Source organism: Molossus molossus, unplaced genomic scaffold (genome assembly GCF_014108415.1).
Source record: "Molossus molossus isolate mMolMol1 unplaced genomic scaffold, mMolMol1.p scaffold_m16_p_14, whole genome shotgun sequence".
Taxonomy (NCBI): domain Eukaryota; kingdom Metazoa; phylum Chordata; class Mammalia; order Chiroptera; family Molossidae; genus Molossus; species Molossus molossus.
The window spans coordinates 24,646,884-24,666,986 of record NW_023425349.1 but is presented as its reverse complement, the minus strand read 5'-3'; the positions used below and the strand labels follow the sequence as shown (position 1 = coordinate 24,666,986).

Sequence of the window (20,103 nt, the reverse complement as noted above, 5' to 3'; positions counted from 1 at the left end):
GATTGATGGACCCTTAGCTAGACTCACCAAGAAACAAAGAGAGGGAACCCAAATACACAAAATCAGAAATAAATGAGGAGAAGTAACAATTGACACCACAGAAATACAAAAGATCGTTAACAACTACTATGAACAATTATATGACAAAAATTCGACAATCTAAGTGAATGGACCAATTTCTAGAAACACATAGTCTCCCAAAACTGAACCAGGAAGAGATAGAAAACTTGAACAGAACAATAACAACAAACGAAATTGAAGATGTAATCAAGACTCTCCCAGCAAACAAAAGCCAAGGCCTGGATGGCTTCACGGGGGACTTTTATTGAACATTCAAAGAACTAACACCCATTCTCCTCAAACTATTTCAAAAAATTCAAGAAGGAAGACTTCCAAACTCGTTTTATGAAGCCAGCATAATTCTAATTCCAAAACCAGAAAAAGACACTACAAAGAAAGAAAACTACAGACCAATATCCCTGATGACCATAGACGCCAAAATCCTAAACAAAATACTAGCAAATCGAATCCAGCAATACACCAAAAAAATTATCCACCATGACTAAGTGGGATTCTTACCAGGGATGCAAGGCTGGTACAATATTCGCAAATCAATAAACGTGATACACCACATAAATAAAATGAAGAATAAAAACCACATGATCATATCAATAGATGCCGAAAAAACCCTCGACAAAATCCAGCATCCATTTTTGATAAAAACACTCAGCAATGTGGGAATAGAGGGATCATATCTAGACAAAATAAAGGCCATATATGAAAGCCAACATCATACTCAATGGGCAAAAACTAAAAGCATTTTCCTTAAGAACAGGAACAAGTCAAGGATGCCCACTTTTGCCACTCTTATTTAACATAGTACTGGAAGTCTTAGCCACAGCAATCAGACAGGAAGAAAAAATAAAAGGGATCCAAATTGGAAAGGAGGAAGTGAAACTGTCATTATTTGCAGATGACATGATACTATACGTAGAAAACCCCAAAGACTCCATCAAAAATTTACTAGACTTAATAAATGAATTTGGAAAAGTAGCAGGATACAAAATTAACATCAAGAAATCGATGGCATTCTTATACACCAATGATGAACTCAAGAAAGAGAAACTAAGAAAACAATCCCATTTACCATCACGGCAAAAAAATTAAGATACCTAGGAACAAACTTAACTAAAGAAATAAAGGACCTCTTTGCAGAAAACTACAGGTCATTGAAAAAAGACATAGAGGAAGATATAAAAAAAGTGGAAGCACATACCCTGTTCATGGATTGGAAGAATTAACATCATTAAAATGTCCATATTACCCAAAGCAATCTATAGATTCAATGCAATCCCCATCAAAATACCAACGGCATACTTCACAGAATTAGAACAAGTACTTCAAAAGTTCATGTGGAACCAAAAAAGACCTCAAATAGCCACAGCTATCCTGAAAAAGAAGAACAAAGTTGGAGGAATCACATTACCAGATTTCAAGTTATACTACAAAGCCACTGTAATCAAAACAGCCTAGTACTGGCACAAGAACAGGCATATAGACCAGTGGAACAGAACAGAGAACCCAGAAATGGACCCAAGGCAATATGCTCAATTAATATTTGACAAAGGTGGCAAGAGCATACAGTGGAGCAAGGACAGCCTCTTTAATAAATGGTGCTGGGAAAATTGAACAGCTACATGCAGAAAAATGAAACTAGACCATCAACTTACACCCTGCACAAGAATAAACTCAAAATGGTTTAAAGACTTAAATGTGACTCATGAGTCCATAAAAATCCTAGAAGAAACTGTAGGCAACAAAATTTCAGACATCATATGCAGCAGAATTTTCACTGATAAATCACCTAAGGCAATAGAAACAAAAGAGAAAATGAACACATGGGACTACATCAAACTCAAAAGCTTCTGCACAGCGAAAGATACAATCATCAAAACAGAAAGACTACCCACTGTATGGGAGAGCATAATTGCCAATGATATATCAGATAAGGGGTTAATTTCTAATATATAGAGAGTGCTCATACAACTCAACAAAAGGAAGACAACCCAATTAAAAAATGGGCAGAGGAACTAAATACACACCTCTCCAAACAAGACATACAAATGGCTAAGAGACATATGAAGAAATGCTCAACATCACTAATCATCAGAGAGATGCAAATTAAAACAACAATGAGGTATCACCTCACACCTGTCAGAATGGCCGCCATCAACAAATCATCAAACAGCAAGTGTTGGTGAGGGTGTGGAGAAAAGGGGACTCTAGTACACTGCTGGTGGGAATGCAGACTGGTGCAGCCACTATGGAAAACAATACGGTGTTACCTCAAAAAATTAAAAATTGAACTTCCATTTGACCTAGTGATCCCACTTCTAGGAATATACCCTAAGAAGCCTGAAACACCAATCAGAAAGAATATATGTACTCCCATGTGTGTAGCGGCACTATTTACAATAACTAAGATCTGGAAACAGCCCAAGTGTCCATCAATAGACGAATGGATAAAAAAGCAGTGGTACATATACACAATGGAGTACTACGCAGCTGTAAGAAAGATCTCTTATCCTTTGAGACTACATGGAGGGACCTGGAAGGTATCATCCTAAGTGAAACAAACCAAACAGAGAAAGACAAGTATCATATGATCTCACTTATTTGTGGAATATAATGAACATAACAGTCTGAGGAATGGGGTAGTCCCAGCGAAATGGAAGTGGGGTACATACTGACAATCCTCAGAAGAGGGGGTGGTGGCAGAGAGATAAACCACAGAACTTATATGCATGTGTGCATGAATAATGGACATGGACAACAAAGCTGGGGACAGGGCAGGGAGGGAGGAATCAGTGGGGGGAAAAGGAGAAACATCTGTAGCAAAAATTAATTAATAAAAAAAAATAGTGAATTATTACTTTCATCAATTACATTGTTTTTTCACTTTAGTGTTTTTAACCTTGATTTTTACTTTGTGTAACATTACTATATTTCCTCTGCTTTCTTTTTATAATATTTACCTTTTATTTCCAAAATCTTCTGGTCCTTTACTTTTATGTATGACCTATTTAAATAGCTGTCTGCATTTTCTGTTTCTTAGACTATTATGTTGTGTAATATACTTCCTTCTAGAAACTGACATATTTTAGGACCCTTAGATAAAGGATATAGAGAATTGTACAGCCCACTTAGTAAACTCAATTAAATTTATGGTTATTTATTTGGTTTAATAGTATGGAAGTTTCTATTTCTCAATAGAGAAGTTTCATCTGTTAACATTTATTCTGAAAATCTACATGCACATATTAACTACACAGTTTTATTTCTGATATCTTATTCTTATTTCTAATATTGTGTTTTCTATTACCACATTCTCTTGTTTATTGATATCTTTTTTATTTCCTTTTTTTTACTGTCTTAATTGAATTTTCTTGTTCCTTTTTTCCTCTATGAATTTTGAAGTCACTGCCTTATTTATTACCTTTATTACTTTCTTAGTCAGATGAGACAAAGCTGACTAGGTCAATAGTGTAAGATATTAGACTCAGAATCGTGAATCTAACTGTATCAAGAAAAAAGCTGAAGTAAAGTTTTGAATGGATTTGTAACCCACTAACTTGTCTGTAATTTTGTGAAAATGATAAACAGAGAAAGACAAGTAGGACTATGTGCTAAACAATAACCTGTATACTTATTGAGGGAAATTGGACTGAGTTCATATATATTATATATATATATATATATATATATATATATATATATAAATTTTGCTCAAATATTTAATAAAAGCTAAACAATATTGCGATCTTTTTCTGTTTAAAGGGATAAATATCATAATAAATTAGTTAATAAAAATCAAGAATAAAATCAACACACATGCTTACTAAAGTACACAGATAAATGAGAAAAAATGGATACTTTAGAGACTTACCTTACTACATACAAAATTATAGTGTGTAATAAAAGTCACATTTCAATTAAGTGGTTAAAAAAGAATGCTTATTTTTTAACAATGCTGGAACAATTAGTTAATGATTTGGAAAACAATTCTGTTTGATTCCCTACCTAATATCACATATTAAACTAAATTCTACATAGATGGCGGAGTTAAATGTAAAAATTAAAATCTTGGAATTAGTAAAAAAATAAAAACATTTCAATGAATAATTGTTCTATTAGGTGTTTTGATGGCCTTTCTGATATTATACCAATAGTAGAAAACGTAAAGAAAATGATTAATAAATGTAAGCACAAAAATTTTAACTTCTGTATATCAAAAAAGCGTTATTATTAAAGTTAAAGCAAATAAACAACTAAGGAAAATACTTTATTACAATTATAAGGGGTCAGTATCATTAATCTATAAAGTGACATCATAAATCTCTCTAGACCCACACATAGTCACACCAATAAAAATAAGCAAAGGACATAAACTATCAAAGGGAGAAACACAGAGAATAGTAGTAATTCTCTCCATGTTTTGTATATTCCTTTTCTTTTTTCAAGCCTTTATAAATTCACTACATTTGCTATAAAACATATTACTTTTGTAATCAGGTTATATATATATATCCTGTATATATATACATATATATCCTGTATATCAGGATATATATATGGAGAGAGAGAGAGACATACTACTCTTTTATGTAGGAAGTTTAACCATTGACAATGAGGAAAATGGGTGCTATCTGGAATCAGAAGTCCTGAGTTCAAGTCCCAGTGCTTGTTTAATGATTTTGGGCAAGTCACTGACCTACTTTAAGCCTTGTTTTCTCCAAATATAAAATTGAAAAAATAATCTTCATGTTATAAATTATTGTGAAGAACGGATTTTAAAAATGAATGTGGGAAACGCTTTCTGAGATCATTTACAGATGTCAGAGATTACCATTGCTGATCCAGCGCTCTTCCCAGCCTCCAGACAAAACCTGTGCATCTTCTCTTACGCACATGCCTGATGAGGGTCTCTGTTCTTGACTTGTTGTTCGGGTGACAGCTGGGGATGTCTTGGATGTTTCAATATCCTCAGTGAATGGGACAGGAGCCATCTACTAAATCTTGGCTATGGGCTATAGTGAAATAAAAGTGTAAAAAAAATCCCTATTGCTTTTCTTTTTCTATGTTATATACTTTAGCATTCAGTTCTGGTATCCATGGAGTTAATGTGATTACCAAGTTGATACTATAATTCTATGTTCGTGACATTTAAAAAGTCCCTACTAATTTCAAATTCAGTGCTCTGTCCTATGTCAAATGAGAGCACTGGCCAATCTCCTTTTTCAATAATAGAAATAATTCCATTGTGAATGTTGCATGATATCAAGTGAATGCAAAAGGACAAGAACAATCAACTTTGCATATGATCCCTGATATGCTGAATAGTACTATATGTCTCCACTTATATTTATCTGTATGTGAAATAAAAGCAGAATTATAGTTGGTGAAAAGTCTTATACTCCCACTGTCTTTTTCTTTTCTTTTCTTTCTCCTAATCCTAAACCAAAAATACCATTTCAGATTAAAAATGAGAAGAAAAAGGTGGAGGAAAACCCTAAATGTTCCCAAGGAATAGAAGATGTTGATACATGGAGAACACAATTAGCTCATCTGCTAATCCTCTGAGGTTAGAAAAAAAGATGAAATGGACTGAAAGTCATCAAAATAATTTAGAAAAAACATGCAATTATTTACTGTTTGACTAAGCTGTTAATTATTGTTGGTCATGTAAAGTACAGGCTCTCATTTCTGAGAAACCTTAGGAAGGAAGGGAGAGAGGGAGAGAAGGAAGGAGGGGAAAAAAAAGAAGATAACTGAGTGTTTGGTTTAATACCAGCTCAAGGAGATCTTTCCTGCTAGGATAGGCAATTTGGATGCAGTAGAAATTGCCACACAGAGGGATTTAGTAGGTTCAAGATCTTTAATAACTTAGTATGTAATCCTGGGCAAATCACTTTTCCTTGAGACCATTTTCTTATCTGGAATACATCAGTGGTTCTCAAATTGTGCTTCCACAGAACACTGCTACTCCAGAAGCTAGATTAATGAACAATACTGCTCTCGATATAATTCACAGAAAAGTGGAATGAAGTAAAATGTTCCCCCTTTGCTATAGTTATTTATATTTATTATAACAATTGCTGCACTGTATAGATTTTTCTGGGCATACATAATGGTTTCTTCAAGTTGAGATAACAATAAACAACATCTTGATTTTAAGGTTTTCTTTTCCACTTGTTTTTGTTTGTTTGTTTTTGTTAATCCTCACCTGAAAATATCTTTCTATTGATTTTTAGATAGAATGAAAGGGAGAGAGAGAGAGACAGAGAGAGAAATGTTGATGTGACAGAGACACATCTTGAACACGAGACCCTATGATCCACGGGCTGGGCTCTAACTGCTGAGCCAACCTGAATAGGACTCTTTTCCACTTTTCAAAAACTTTTGGCCCTACTGCCGCGTATCCGGTAACAGCTGTAGCACAGGGCAGAGGGAACTAACAAGCAGCAAATAAATAGTAATGGTTAAAATCATGCCTAGATTTTTTGTTTTCCATTATCGTTGTTGATTTTTAAAAATCGTTTAAATAGTAATATTGTGTTTTGTCATGGGTACATGTTTTGATTTTCTGACCTCGAAATCTGTCTTGACTCCAAATTTAGAGCTTCTTCATCTATCCTGTCTCACAGTAAAGCTTACAGTTACAAACATCCAGGTTCTCGCATGCATTTTAAAAATCCTCATAACAACCCTAGAAGTATTACATTTTTCTTTTGTAGATGTAGAAACTGCTGCGTGAAACCCAACGTTGTCCCTAACAAGAGCAGGAGCTGAAAACTAGTAAATAGATGTTGATTGCTAGATTTGGTTTTATCTTTATTCTAAACATGAAATCAATAAGTACTCAACACCTGTTCCTTGGAATGGGCAAATTTTCAAATAAACATTAGAAAGATACTAAAGAATAAACTTGTGCATTCCAGACACTTAAAAAAACAGTAATCAGTGAGTAACTTCTGTGAAACACTGATCTTAGCAACTTGCTGGGAAATCAAACCCCAACCTAGGAGACAGGAGGGAGTATGTGTAGATTCCAGGTTATGCTGAAAGGGCAACTCACACGAAGTCTACAAGGGGTCAGTCATGGGGTGGTGATTAGTGGAGGCAGAGCCAAGTTAGCTTGGTGCTGGCAGTTTTTACTCAAAATCGGAACTGGGTGCACCGTACTCTGAGTAAAGGCTTGTTTGAGAAATCAAATGAATATATGCAAGGATCAAGGTGTATGTGTCTTAAAATAATGATTATTTGTTTTATAAACTGGATAAACATTTGGTTTGGTCAGGCTTTATGATGTGAGAAATTCTGTGCTGGCAAACTTTATTTGCAAAATTTAAAACTTTTTAATTGCAAAAGAGAGATATTCATTGTAGAAATGTTTTAAAATCTGAGAAGAACAGTGAAAAAAATACATAGCATATCCATAATTACATCACCTAGGAAAAATTAGATCACCTGGAAAAAACTATTACCATTTTGATTATATTTTTCTAACCATTTTTCAGTGCCTAGATACATACACACATTTTTACAAATATGAGAAGATAATGCCACATAGATAGTTTAGAAAAAGTTGTCCCTTATCAAAAACAAATATTTCAATATAATTTAATATTTCCTATAGAATTTGATAGCTGTATAGCTTTCTATTACATAGATGAACATAAGTTCTTCACTTGTTGAGTATTAATGCCACAATGAACCTCCTTGTACATTAATTTTTATAACGGTCATGAATATTTCCTTAAGACAACTTCTAAAAGTTAAATTCCTAGATTAAAGACTTTCACTACATCTAGAATAATTGAAACTCTTCGTAGTCCCACCAACAGGGAACTAGATGGTCTATTTTCCCACATCTTCAACAACTGGGAATTATATCCTCTTAACAACTGGGAAATATAAACATATATACGTATACACACACACACAATATATATATATATATATTTCTGCCAGCTTTTCAATGTAAAAGAGTATTATAGCTTTCATCTACATAACTGATGAAGTTGAACTTTTTTCACATTGGCCATTAGTAATTTTTTTTTTTTCCTTTTTTTAAAATCACCCTTTAAAAAAAATCATCACCAGAGGATATTTTTTTTTATTGATTTTAGAGAGAGAGGGAGGGGGAAAGAGAGAGAGAGAGAGAAACATAAATCAATTGCCTCCCCTACACACCTTGACTGGGGATCAACCAGCAACCTGGGTATGTGCCATGACAGAAATTGAACCCGGAGCCTTTCAGTGTCAGGGACGACACTCCAACATACTGAGCCACACCAGCCAGGGAAGTAATTTTCTTTCACAAATATCTGGTAATATTTTTGAGGTTGTAGTGGAATTCTAGATTTTAAAATAAAAGAGTAGAATTTAGGAGACCTGGATTTTAGTCTTTATACCACTAGCGTTGGAAGACCTTAGATTAAATCATTCAATCCCTTTGGTCTTAAATTTCCTTTTGTATATAAAATGTACTCAAGCCCTGGCCGGTTTGGTTCAGCGGTTAGAGCATCAGCCTGCGGTCCCAAGAGACCCAGGTTCGGTTCCCGCTAAGGGCATGTACCTCGGTTGCAGTTTGTCCCCAGCCCTGGCTGGTCGTGCGGGTGGCAGCCATTCGATGTGTCCCTTTCATGTCGATGTTTCTCTCTCTCTCTCTCTCTCTCTCTCTCTCTCTCTCTCTCTCTCCCTGTCTCTCCCTCCCACTCTACCTGAACAAAAAAATAGAAAAAATGTCCTCGGGTGAGGATAAAAAAATAAAAAAAATAAATAAATAAAATAAAATGTACTCAAAATGCCCACTCAAATCTTCCTATTGTTCCTATAAAAAGCAAATTAAATTATCTTTGTGAAAAAATTACTGTACCACTATTTTATCAGCAGTATTAATAAGCTCTCCAAAACACATTTATAATTACCAGACACATAAAAGTAGGTTCTATCATTTAACTTTAAATGTCTCTAAATAATTAAACAGATAATTGACAATTCAGTTCAAACAAAGCAGTAGACTCCATAGTGTATATATGTGTGTGTATGTATGTATATAATTATATAGCATATAGATTATACATAAGTTCCACATTTTCTAAATTTTTTGTAGTAAATCAACTTACTATTGACACAGACATTCCTTTCAAGTTACTGTAATTTGTGTGTGTGTGTGTGTGTACATCATAAAAAATAATCAGCGATTATAATTTTGCATCTAGGACTTTTACCTAGCATAAACCCATTTTTTTTTTGTTTAATTACAAAATCTTCATAAACAATTTTAAACTGCCTAATGTGTCATCATGGGGATATATTATTATTTACTTAACCCTTTCTCTTATCTTAATCACATTCTTTTTTTTTCTTTTTTTTATCCTCACCCGAGGACATTTTTGCACTTATCTTCAGATAGAGTGGGAGGGAGAAAAGGAGGAAGAGAGAGAAACATTGATGCAAGAGACATACATCGACTGGTTACCACCCACACAACCCTAACCAGGGTAGGGGACAAACCACAACCGAGGCACGTGCTCTTAGTGGGAACCAAACCCAGGACTCTCTGGTCTGCGGGCTGACGCTCTAACGGCTGAGCCAAACTCGCCAGGGCAATAACATTATTTTCAATTACTTTATCTGTGTCACTTTTTTGTATAAATCTTTTCAACATCTTTGTATCTTTAAGGTAGATTCTGAAAGGATCAATTAAGAGTACAAAAAGTGAGAGCATTTTAAGACTAAATATATATTATTAAATTTTGCTAAAAAGGCTGTAAGATCTGGAAACAACCCAAGTGTCCATCAGTAGATGAGTGGATTAAAAATCTGTGGTACATATACACAATGGAGTACTATGCAGCTGTAAGAAAGAAAGATCTCTTATCATTTGAGACGACATGGAGGGACCTGAAGAGTATTATGCTAAGTGAAACAAGCCAAGCAGAGAAACACAAAGATCACATAATCTCACTTATTTGTAGAATATAATGAACTAAACAAACTGCTGAACAGAATTAACCCAGAGACATAGAAGTAGGGTACAGACTGACAAGCCTCAGAAGAGGAGGGCAGGGGAGAAGAGATAAACCACAGAACTTACATGTATGTATGCATGACGAATGAACATAGACAACAAAGTGGGGATGGGGTGGGGGAGAAGGGGAGGAAGTTGTCAATGGGGAAAAAATGAGAAACATTTGTAACAAAAACAAATTAATAAATAAAAAATAAATTAATTTTTAAAAAAGAATATATACTGAGAGGGCCATCACTGGAGCACATAATTTTTTTCTTATTCTTTTAAAAATTATAAATCAATATTTCATTGAATCCTATTTGTACACAAAAATAATTTTAAAACACTTTTTTTTTTTATCCTCACCCGAGGATATTTTTCCATTTTTTGTACAGACAGAGTGGGAGGGAGAGAGAGGAAGGGAGAGAGAGAGAGAAACATCGACGTGAAGGAACACATCGAGTGGCTGCCACCCGCACGACCAACCAGGGCCGGGGACAAACTGCAACCAAATTACGTGCCCTTAGCGGGAACCGAACCCGGGTCTCTCCGGACCGCAGGCCGACGCTTTAACCGCTGAGCCAAACTGGCCAGGGCTTAAAACACTTTTTATCTCCACCTCTCTCATTCCTTACTATTAACAGCTTTAGAAGTATACTATAAGACTTTTTTAATCCAAAAATTATTTTTATTATTTAAAGTTTAACAATGGTATATATATTTCGATGTATATTGAAAATGTATATGTAAATAGCCCATCAGACCTGTGATTTTTATGGGTATTATTACTTCTGATGAAGCTAAAACATTTTAAGTCGACTTAAAAATAATATAAGTAGCCCTGGCCAGTTTAGCTCAGTGGTTAGAGCGTCAGCCTGCGGTCCTGAGAGACCCAGGTTCGGTTCCCGCTAAGGGCATGTACCTCGGTTGCAGTTTGTCCCCGGCCCTGGTCGGTTTGTGTGGGTGGCAGCCACTCGATGTGTTCCTTTTGCATCGATGTTTCTCACTCTCTCTCTGTTCCTCTCTCTCCCTCCCACTCTACCTGAACAACAACAAAAAAATAATATAAGTAAATAAAAGTACAAGTAGTATGGAAGTATGTAAAAAAATCTTGAAGGTGATAAGAGAATGATAACTTAAGGAAAGCCATGGAGGCGTAGCTTCTAGAGCTGACCGTCCCCCATCAGCTCTGTGTTCTTGACCAAGTCACATCCCCTCTCTGGGCTTCAATTTAAGTGCAAATAGTAGGCATCTGGGAATACAAGGGATGCCTCAACAAATTAGCAATCTTTCAGTTCAGTTTTATTTTTCTGAATTGTGGTTAATCTAATCATGGTTGATTTAAACTTGCTCTCTTTCCTAAAAGAATCTTCTCTAGTAAGAAATTTATGTTAAATTAAGAGTTAAGACACCGGCTTTAAAATGAAATCCCAAAATTTTATCTTAAAATATTACTTCCCAATAAATCCATAGAAGAAACATAAATTTTCAAATTAGTCAGTCTCCTTATTGGCCAAATTCCTGTATTGCTTTTGAGTAAGTCAAAAATCTAAAGTTCTATAACCAAGTGGTGAGATATTAAAGCTCGTGGTTCATCTTTGTGTTCTCAGCATTCATTTCTGAGTATGGCACACTGTCAATGCTAGACAAATATTCAATGGTTGGACGATATTCCACATGAATGAATGTTCCATATTACAGTAACTAGTTTAATAAAACTATAAATTTAACGCCTACCTTTGGGAGACTTTAAAATATTTCTTTAAAACATTGCTATTGAAACATCTCCTTTGGTATCCAAAGGTGTGTGTGTGTGTGTGTGTGTGTGTATTCATACAGAGTAAGTTTAGTGTAAGTTATTGCAATTTCTCTTCCTTTGAGAGCTGTTCAGAATTATGAATCATCCACCTTTGTCTTCTTTTAGTTACTTCTCCTTAAGCATGGACACTAATCTACTAGTTAAGTATGTTTGAAATTGGTTCATAAAAACACAGTGATTTTTCTGTAAGGGATCAGAAGGAAGGTGTGCTAGTGACTTCCCTTTCTTGATATTTGGAGGGTCCATAATTATCCAATTTGGAGTTTTCAGGAAAAAAATAATTAAAGACAGTAATTTCCAACAAGAGTAAAAGATCTCAAGAATTCATATTTAAAAAAAAAATGTAATAACAACCTTGGCTGGTGTGACTCAGTTGGCTGAGCATCATCCTGTGCACTGAAGGGTTGTGGGTTTGATTCGAAATCAGGGCACATGCCCAGGATGCGGGTTTGGTCCCTGATCTGGGTGTGTGCAGGAGGCAGTGGATTGATGTTTCTCTCTTTTATAATAACAAACAAATTTAAAGTGTGAAAAGACTATATTAAGTTGAAAAAAAGAGGAGTTTTATAGGCAGGAAAATACCAAGTTCAAGAGACATGTGTCACAATGTGATCCAATGTTTAAGGATGAAATAATTAAGATTTCTGAAAAAGCCAGTATCTCTATTCATCTACTTTTAATTTTGCTAAAACCATCACTTGAACAGTTTTCCATCTGGGGTTTATAAAGAGAAGGTATAAACGGTATTTTGGGGGTGGGGTATAGTTTTCAGAAAGTGGGAGGACTTTTCCTTTTTTATATGATAGAATGTAAAAACTGAAACAATAACATTGGAACACCTACTACACTCCTGTCTCAGTTGAAATTATATCTTTTTAATGTAGCTTCCAACCAACTCTTCCTTCTTCCCATGATTCCTTCCTGCAGGTGATAGGAGTCCCCTTTCCCCTTATAAACACTTTCCTTTAAGAGATTTGGGTGCCTTCCTTTCCTAAACCTCTAAAAATCAAAATGATTTATAGACTATCCCTATCCTGCTAGAGTTGGGCAAGTAAGTGGATCATATTTGCATGGGTCACTCTGATTATAGGACTCCACTGTTTCTTGAACTAAAATTGCAAGATTTATTATTCTATTAATGCTCATAAAGTCACTCTTTTGATGAGCCATAATTTCCCTTTATGAGGAGTCTGTATGCCACTCACCCATGATAAGGGAGAAGAAAGTCCAGACTTCCAACATATTCATATTTCTTGGATCATTAATAAAGTCTTGAAATCCCATTCGACTCCAGGGGATAATGGCATAGGGTACAAAAGGCAAATTTTCACGAAGTCAACTTGTCACCATGAGACTTGTTGGCTGTGTACAAAATCTAAGCTTTTCCATTTCAAATTAAAAATTTAGAAATTAACCTTCCTGGTGGAGAAGATAACCTGCCAACTAGGCTTGTATTATCTTTGTGAATATTCTTAGTGAATGAACTAGCAGGAGGTGTGAACTTTCTTCTGTTTATCTTAATGGTCCGCTAATGGCAAAGCATAATTACAGTTACTTAAGTGCCAAGTTTATCAAGATTTTCACTGAACCTTCAGCCACAGGGCTTTCCTTGACTGACCCAGCTTTCAGTTATCCAACTGCTTTGCTATCATTTGAAAGAAAACTGCCCCAATAAAAACAAGCAAACAAACAAAAAGCCCACACCCCCAACCATGTTTAATTTCTTTCAATTTAATTAGTTGGACAGTTAAGACACTTGTGACTCAAAAAAAAAAAAAAAAAGTCGACCAAATATTGATATGGAATCGGTGACTGAAATTCTAGCTTTCCTACAGTCAAAAAGCAGGGCTATGCGTGAGTTTTGCAGTAGTTTGCTTCATGGCTTTGGGAAATCAATTTGCTTCCAAACCAGAAGGTGGTCTCCTAAAGACCATCCTGTATTTGGGATGGAAACTTCGCCATTGTACCTTCCCCAGAATGCATCCACATGAGAAGCCCGAAAGCCACCTAGCTCCCCATCGGTCTCTGGATCTCCTCGCTGCCTTTGTCCCTTCTAGACGTGGAGGCTTGGAGAGGAGGTTTGGTTTCCAAGGATTGGAGCGTTTGAAGGGCGGGGCCATCTCCAAGTCCATCTCCCCTTTTTGTCCTCTCCTCCTGGGACGGGAGGGAGGAGCCAGGTCCCCCCGCGGCCGCTTCGGGAGCTCTCTATCTCGGTCGCTCGAGGTGAGTGTGAAAGGGCGGCAGCCCGTTTAATCGTAGCGCAGGTTAATTTCTGGAGTTCACCGCGGTCGGTCTGCCAGCCGCTTCCCCGGTCTTTGCCAAGAGGGTTTATGAGGTCTGAGGCGTGTTGGGGCGCGCTCAGGTTTTCGCGAAAGGCTCCTCCCCAGGGCTCATTCCCCGACTGCGGGAAGCCCTACGGTGCCCCAGGAGCCCTGGGTTTCCTCTGACCTCGTCGCTTCTTCCTCCCTTCCCACCGCCTGGCTCCCTGCGCCCCTGCCCCCGGGGAAGGGCGGCCCCCCTCTTAGGATTTCCGACCCAAGCCAACCCAGAAGGTACCTCCACGTCGATGAAGATTTTATCACAACCTCCAAAACCCAGCAGTAATGGGAGCTTTCAACCTGAAATACGATTGTTATTTTCCCGGTGCAGAGCTTGACAGAAAAAGTCAGGTTTTTATTAAAGACAAAGAGGTAAATTATCAGCCGGGGCACTGAAAGGGACGGCGGAGACCTGGCGCGTTTCTTCTCGTTGCCACGAGGAATTTATGGGGGAGCGGCGGCCAGCGCTCAGACACCCCTGGGGTCCCGTGGGGGAGGAGCTCGGGACCGAAGGACTTCCCCAAGTCCCTCCAGGCACCTGGAAGGGAGAGTCCTCCCAGTTCTGCACAAAGCCAGGATCTTTCCAGTCCTAACAGCCTTACCGTCCTCCACTCTCCTTTCTTCTTTCTCTTCTTTCTTTTGACTCCGGTCTCCTTCTTGCCTCTGTGCTTTCTCCTCCTTATTCTCCTCTCCTTACTTTTTCTCTTTCGTCTCCTCGCCTTTCCTCTCCCTCCCCCTCCTTTCTTCTCCACCGCACGCGTAGAGTGTCATTTATTTATTTATTTATCACCCCCCGCCATCAACACCCTTTTAGGGCTCCCAAGCTTTTCAATGTGAGTGGGAGGAGAAAGGGGCAGGAAGTGTTGACTCGGAGGGGGATGAAATCGTGCCTCTGGGTGAGAGATTCTGCCCCAGAATAAACGATTGGGGAATATCTAGGAAAATGAGGCTTCGGATCTGTTTATGAAACCCCGTTATCCGATGGAAGCCAACTCCGCGCGCGTCTCCTCCTCCCCCTTTATTGTATGGATTTATGGATACATCTTCCTGGACTGTTGTTTGGAAGGGGGAGGGAGTGAGTATTAAAGAGGGCAATCTTGCTCGGGATCCTCAACACCGCGCCTTCTCCACCGGATGCGCGCTCCCCAATGCAAAGGAATCCAGCAACATCCCCCAATTCAGACACGGACAAAAGAAACTTTAATTAAGGTCTCTGCCCCGCGCGCTGCTTGTTTCTCTCTCCCGAGGCTGTTGATGTCCAACTAGAGGACTCGAGAAATAGAAATGGTACAACCAGCCCATGCCCTTGAACTTCAATTGCTCCTGACTTGCTGTATTGATTTTTATACTGTAGGCACCCCCCCTCACATCCCCCCACAAAATTAAAGCCTTAGGAGATGCTCCACCTGGTGTGTGTAGGGGGGACCCACTCCTTTGGAAAAGGGATAGGTCAGAACGATTTGGGGGAAATTACACCAAATAAAAATTCAAGGTGTGAAAGCTTCCATCTCGGCTCTCTTGTCTAAAACACCATGACACCTTATCATTAGGAGCGCTGATTGTTACTTTCCGAGCCTTTAGATGATCAGCCAGAAAGTGCAAACAACGCGGGGCTGGAGGGTGTAAAGTTATTTAAGTAGGCTTTTTTTTTTTCTTCTTCTTTTGGTGCGCCGTCAAAACATTTCACAAGTTAGGAAAAGAAAGTGGTGGTTCCGAGGCTCGGAATGATGGGTTCTCTCCCTCCCCCACTACCCTTGCCATATCAGAAAAGAAATAAAATGCACAATGAGCCTTTATTTCGGGGGAGAAGACTTCAAAATACGTGCCAATAATGGACAATTTGAGCTTTTCACTGGAGATACACCGCAAGCTGGAAAGGGATTAAAAAGCCCCACGTGGTTGATCTGGATTTAGACTTGCAACCTCTAGTTCCCCATGTCTGTTCTTTGCAAAGATTGGCCTCTAGATGGATGCGTGTGAGGGACTCTTTGGGGCTGGGGCTCGGCCTCTGGGGCAGGGCTGATGGTGGGAGCGCTATGAGCCGCGGGACAGGGTCCTCACTGGGGGGCTTCCTCTACCGGCCACCGAGCGCGCACGTCTCAGCCTGGCCGCCGCGCTCCTCGCACCGCCTTCTCCGCAGGTCTTTATTCATCTCATCTCCCTCTTCCCCTTCTCCTCCTCCTTTGCCTCCTTCTCCTCCTCTTCCTCCTCCTCCTCTACTACCACCACCTCCTTCTCCGCTGCCGCCACCTCCTCCTCTTGCATCTCACTGGCCTGGCTCTGTGTTGCTCTGAGTGACAAAGACAATGTCCCAACCTTAACTTTGCAACCACCTTGCCTCCTTCTGGGGTTCAGCGGGGGGTGGGGGGACAGCAGCCGCAGCCTCAGCATCTCCTCCAGCTTCTCCTGCTCTTCTCCAGCTCTTGGATAATTCTTCCCTTTCAGCCCCCCAGCCCTTTCCTCATTTCTTTCTTTCTTTTTTCTTCCTCTCTCCTGCACGTTGTTGTTGTTATTAGAAAGGCTTCGCGCACCCCCTGGTGCTCCGGCGTTTTGTGTGGCAGGAGAAGATTGTCTTCCTTCTCTCTTTCTGTCTTGCTTTCTCTCTCCCTCTGGTTGCTCATTATTCAGAGAGAGACACAGAGGGAGGGAGAGAGAGAGCGCGCGCGAGGGAGAGGGAGGAGAGGAGAGAGAAGAGGAGAGAGGGGAGAGAGTGAGAGGGAGAGGGAGGGAGGGAGGGAGAGGGAGAGAGAGACGGATATCTCAGGTCATCTGCAGCTGCAGCGAGTCTGAGGAGCCGAGGAAGGCAGGGAAGATGGCGATCCTCCATTGCTGAGACCCGGCAGAAGCACATGAGACTCCCAAACAACTTCCACAACAATAACCCGAGCAGGAAGAGGAGAAAGAGAAAGAGGTTAAGGAGGCGGTGGGGCTGGAGAACCCGAAACACCTCCCGGCGCCGGGACGCTTCTTCTGTAAGTTACTGCAATTAACAGCCACCTCGGGGTGGTCCGAGTGCTCCGGGGAGGAGAGCGCGGGGTGGTGGACGCACAAACGCGCTCATTCATTCGGCCAAGGAGGGTTGGTGGAGCGGGAGGAGAGGAAGTCCCCTGCATGGACTGGCTGTTGGAAGAGAAGAAGCGAGAGAGGAGAGGAGGAGGGGGAGGAGGGAGAGCGAGAGGGGGAGGAGGAAGAGGAGGAGGAGGAGAAGCGAGGGAGGAAGAGGAGGAGGAAGAGGTGGAGAAGGTGGTGGTGGTGGCAGTGGCAGTGAGGTGGCTGTGCTTTTCCTGCTGGCTGCTCCTTCTGCTGGGGGGAGCGGAGCGCTGTGGCTTAATTAATTTCGCGTAGTTCTATGGAGAGAAGAGAAAATGAAAGATGAGTGAGAAGAGAGCTGGAGGCTTAGGACGGATGCTCCGAGCGCGGGGACAGGAGTAGGGACAGAGAGGGGGCGGAGGGCGGGAGGCGAGGAGACCTCAGCCGGGAGCCAGAGGGGAGCGAGCGAGGGGCAGAGGAGGGAGCGCTCCGAGCCGCCCCGACCTGAGCCGGTTGACCTCTTTCTTTCTCTGTCCCTCTCCTTCCTTTCCCCCTCTCTGTCTGCCTGTCCCCAGCCCGATGGCAAACCCGTGCGGATTGGCACCCCCCTCTTCCTCAGGTATTTGGCTCTCTCTCTCCTCTCTCTCTGTCTCCGAAGTTGGGATGCGGGGTCGGGATGTGTCGGGGGTGGCTGCTGCTGCTGCTGCTGGTGCTGCTGCTGGTGCTGCTGGTGAGGACAGAGGCGAGGAGCGGGGGGCACGGGCCGTGTGGGGGGCGCAGGTCCAGGAGCAGCTGAGGAGCTGTCTCCAGGCTGGGGGTTCAGAAGCGCCTGGTGGAGGAGGACAACGGTTTCTGGAGAGGAGAAGCCATTACACACGCTTAGCTCTCCTGAGGAAGGGAGAAAAGAAGGCAGGGGCCTGGGGGTCGTCTCACTCCTGGTGCAGTTCCCAGGGGTCTGCCCTCCTTCCAGGCACGAGGGGAAGCCGCAGCCGCCCCCCATTGGAGCAGCCCCTCTCTTTCCCTTTCTTTATCTCCCTGTCCTCCATTTGCAAGCTGTCTGCTTTGGTTCCAGTCCAGACTCCAAAACACAAAGCTCCTTCTCACGTTCATTCTCCAGGCTTTTCACCATTCCTGAAGGAACCCTCATTTTCTTTTCATTGTAGCTCCTAACCTACAGAGAGGGAGGGAGGCTGCCTGGAGTTCCTTTTATATTCCTCCCCTACCACCCCCCTCCCCAAAAGTTTCATTTTTAAGCACGCGCCTGGGATGGGAAAAGACCAACCAGTTGGGGCTTTCTCCCAGGGTTCCCGGGGGGGCTGTGTCTGAGTGGCTGTGTTGGCTGTTTGGTTTGCTTTGGTTTTGTTTCTGTTGGTGGCTTGCAGGTTTGGGAGGAAGTGACTAGTTTGGTTAAGAGCTGGGAACTGAGTCAGGTAAGCCGTGTCATGTTGTAACTCCACCAGAAAATGGAGGAGAGTGGGTTTCCAGGAGACAAAGCTGAGATGAGAAGTGTTTATAAAATTATGGATGTCTCCATTTTGAAGCTCTGTTGGTGATGGCTGGAGGAGGAGGCTTGCTTGCCTACTCCTTCCTTTCCTGGGGGAAAGCTCCTGGTGGTTCCTCAGTGTCTATTCATTATGCAAGGAAATGAGGGGCTTTTCAGCCTGCTCAGATTTGTCTCCCACCCAAGGAGTGCTTTCACAAGTTCGCGAGATGTTTGTTTCCTTTTTAAAGTAAACTTTTGGAATTTTTTTTTTTCCCCTCTTGAGTGGACCTGAAGGGTTTTGACCTCCTTCAGGAAAGGCAAGGCAAAACCTTAAACATTTTCCACTGAGGTCTTCACACGACTTTCAGCTGCTGCAGGTCTCCTGAAAGTCATCAGGAAATGTGATTTCCTCATTGTGAAGATGGTGGTGGCCCTCAGCTGAGATTCTGGAGTTTGGGGCTTGGCTATCATCATGTTTTGATGCATTGCAAGACTATTGTCTGGTTGGGGTTGATCTCTGGGAAAAAACAAAACAAAACAAAACAAAACAAAACAAAACAAAACAAAACCAAAAGCCAACAGCAAATCCTACAAGATCTCAGGAAGTCTGACTGACACCAGTTTCTCCAGGGTCTACGTTTCCCTTCAGGTTGTTCTATTTGTGTGTTAGGCCTTCTTTCAGTTCCTTTGTTTCTCCCCTTCCCTTCCCTTCTGCTGTTTTTCTCTGTGTTCTCAAGTACTGCAAGTCTTCACAAATATCAAATGTCTTCTTAACAATGTCACTATGGAAACAAAATTTTAAAAAGATTATGTCAGTTGAGAAAGACTATGTCCAGGTCTCTTCACCTTTGTAGTGGGGAGGAATTTATTAGTCTTACAGGAAGACATTTTGTGAGGATGATTTGAAGAAAGGACCCAGTCCTACCTCAGTCCACACACATTGATTGGAGTTCTTCACAGATTAGTTCTAGAGAATGCATGTAATCGATCCAAGTAGAGAACTAAATCCTGAAATGCTTGAGGATTTTACAGAAGCTAGTCATGAAGATGTTGCTTTTCCATTAGGTGAGGTAGCCATCTTGAGGATGAGGGAAGATGTTGGGAGAATTTTAGATGGACTATTGAAGATAGGTGAGCAGGGCTCTACGGTGAAATGAAAACTTGGAGGAGATTCAGAACCAATTAATGTATTGTAAGGAAGCTGATTAGACCTTGTTTTCAACTAAGGAGGAATACAGAAAGGTACCAGCTTCAACAAAAACAAGGAACACATTGGTGAGCGACTCATACCAGCTCTTTTCTTGCTTTGCTTTCTCATTGTGTCAGGTGTGTGTGTGTGTGTGTGTGTGTGTGTGTGTGTGTAGTTCCTTATGTC

The 20,103-nt window shown here is 40.5% G+C and overlaps 1 protein-coding gene across 2 annotated transcripts in view; it reads left to right on the top strand.

Annotated features, from left to right (window-relative positions):
- Positions 1–14,073: 14,073 nt before the first annotated feature.
- The window catches only part of ZNF462 (zinc finger protein 462), a 140,660-nt gene continuing 134,630 nt past the window's right edge, over positions 14,074–20,103 (top strand). For both annotated transcript variants that reach the window (XM_036261520.1, XM_036261521.1), the window contains exon 1: positions 14,074–14,120. The gene's annotated coding sequence lies outside the window, so the exon portion shown is untranslated. The remainder of the gene's footprint in view (positions 14,121–20,103) is intronic.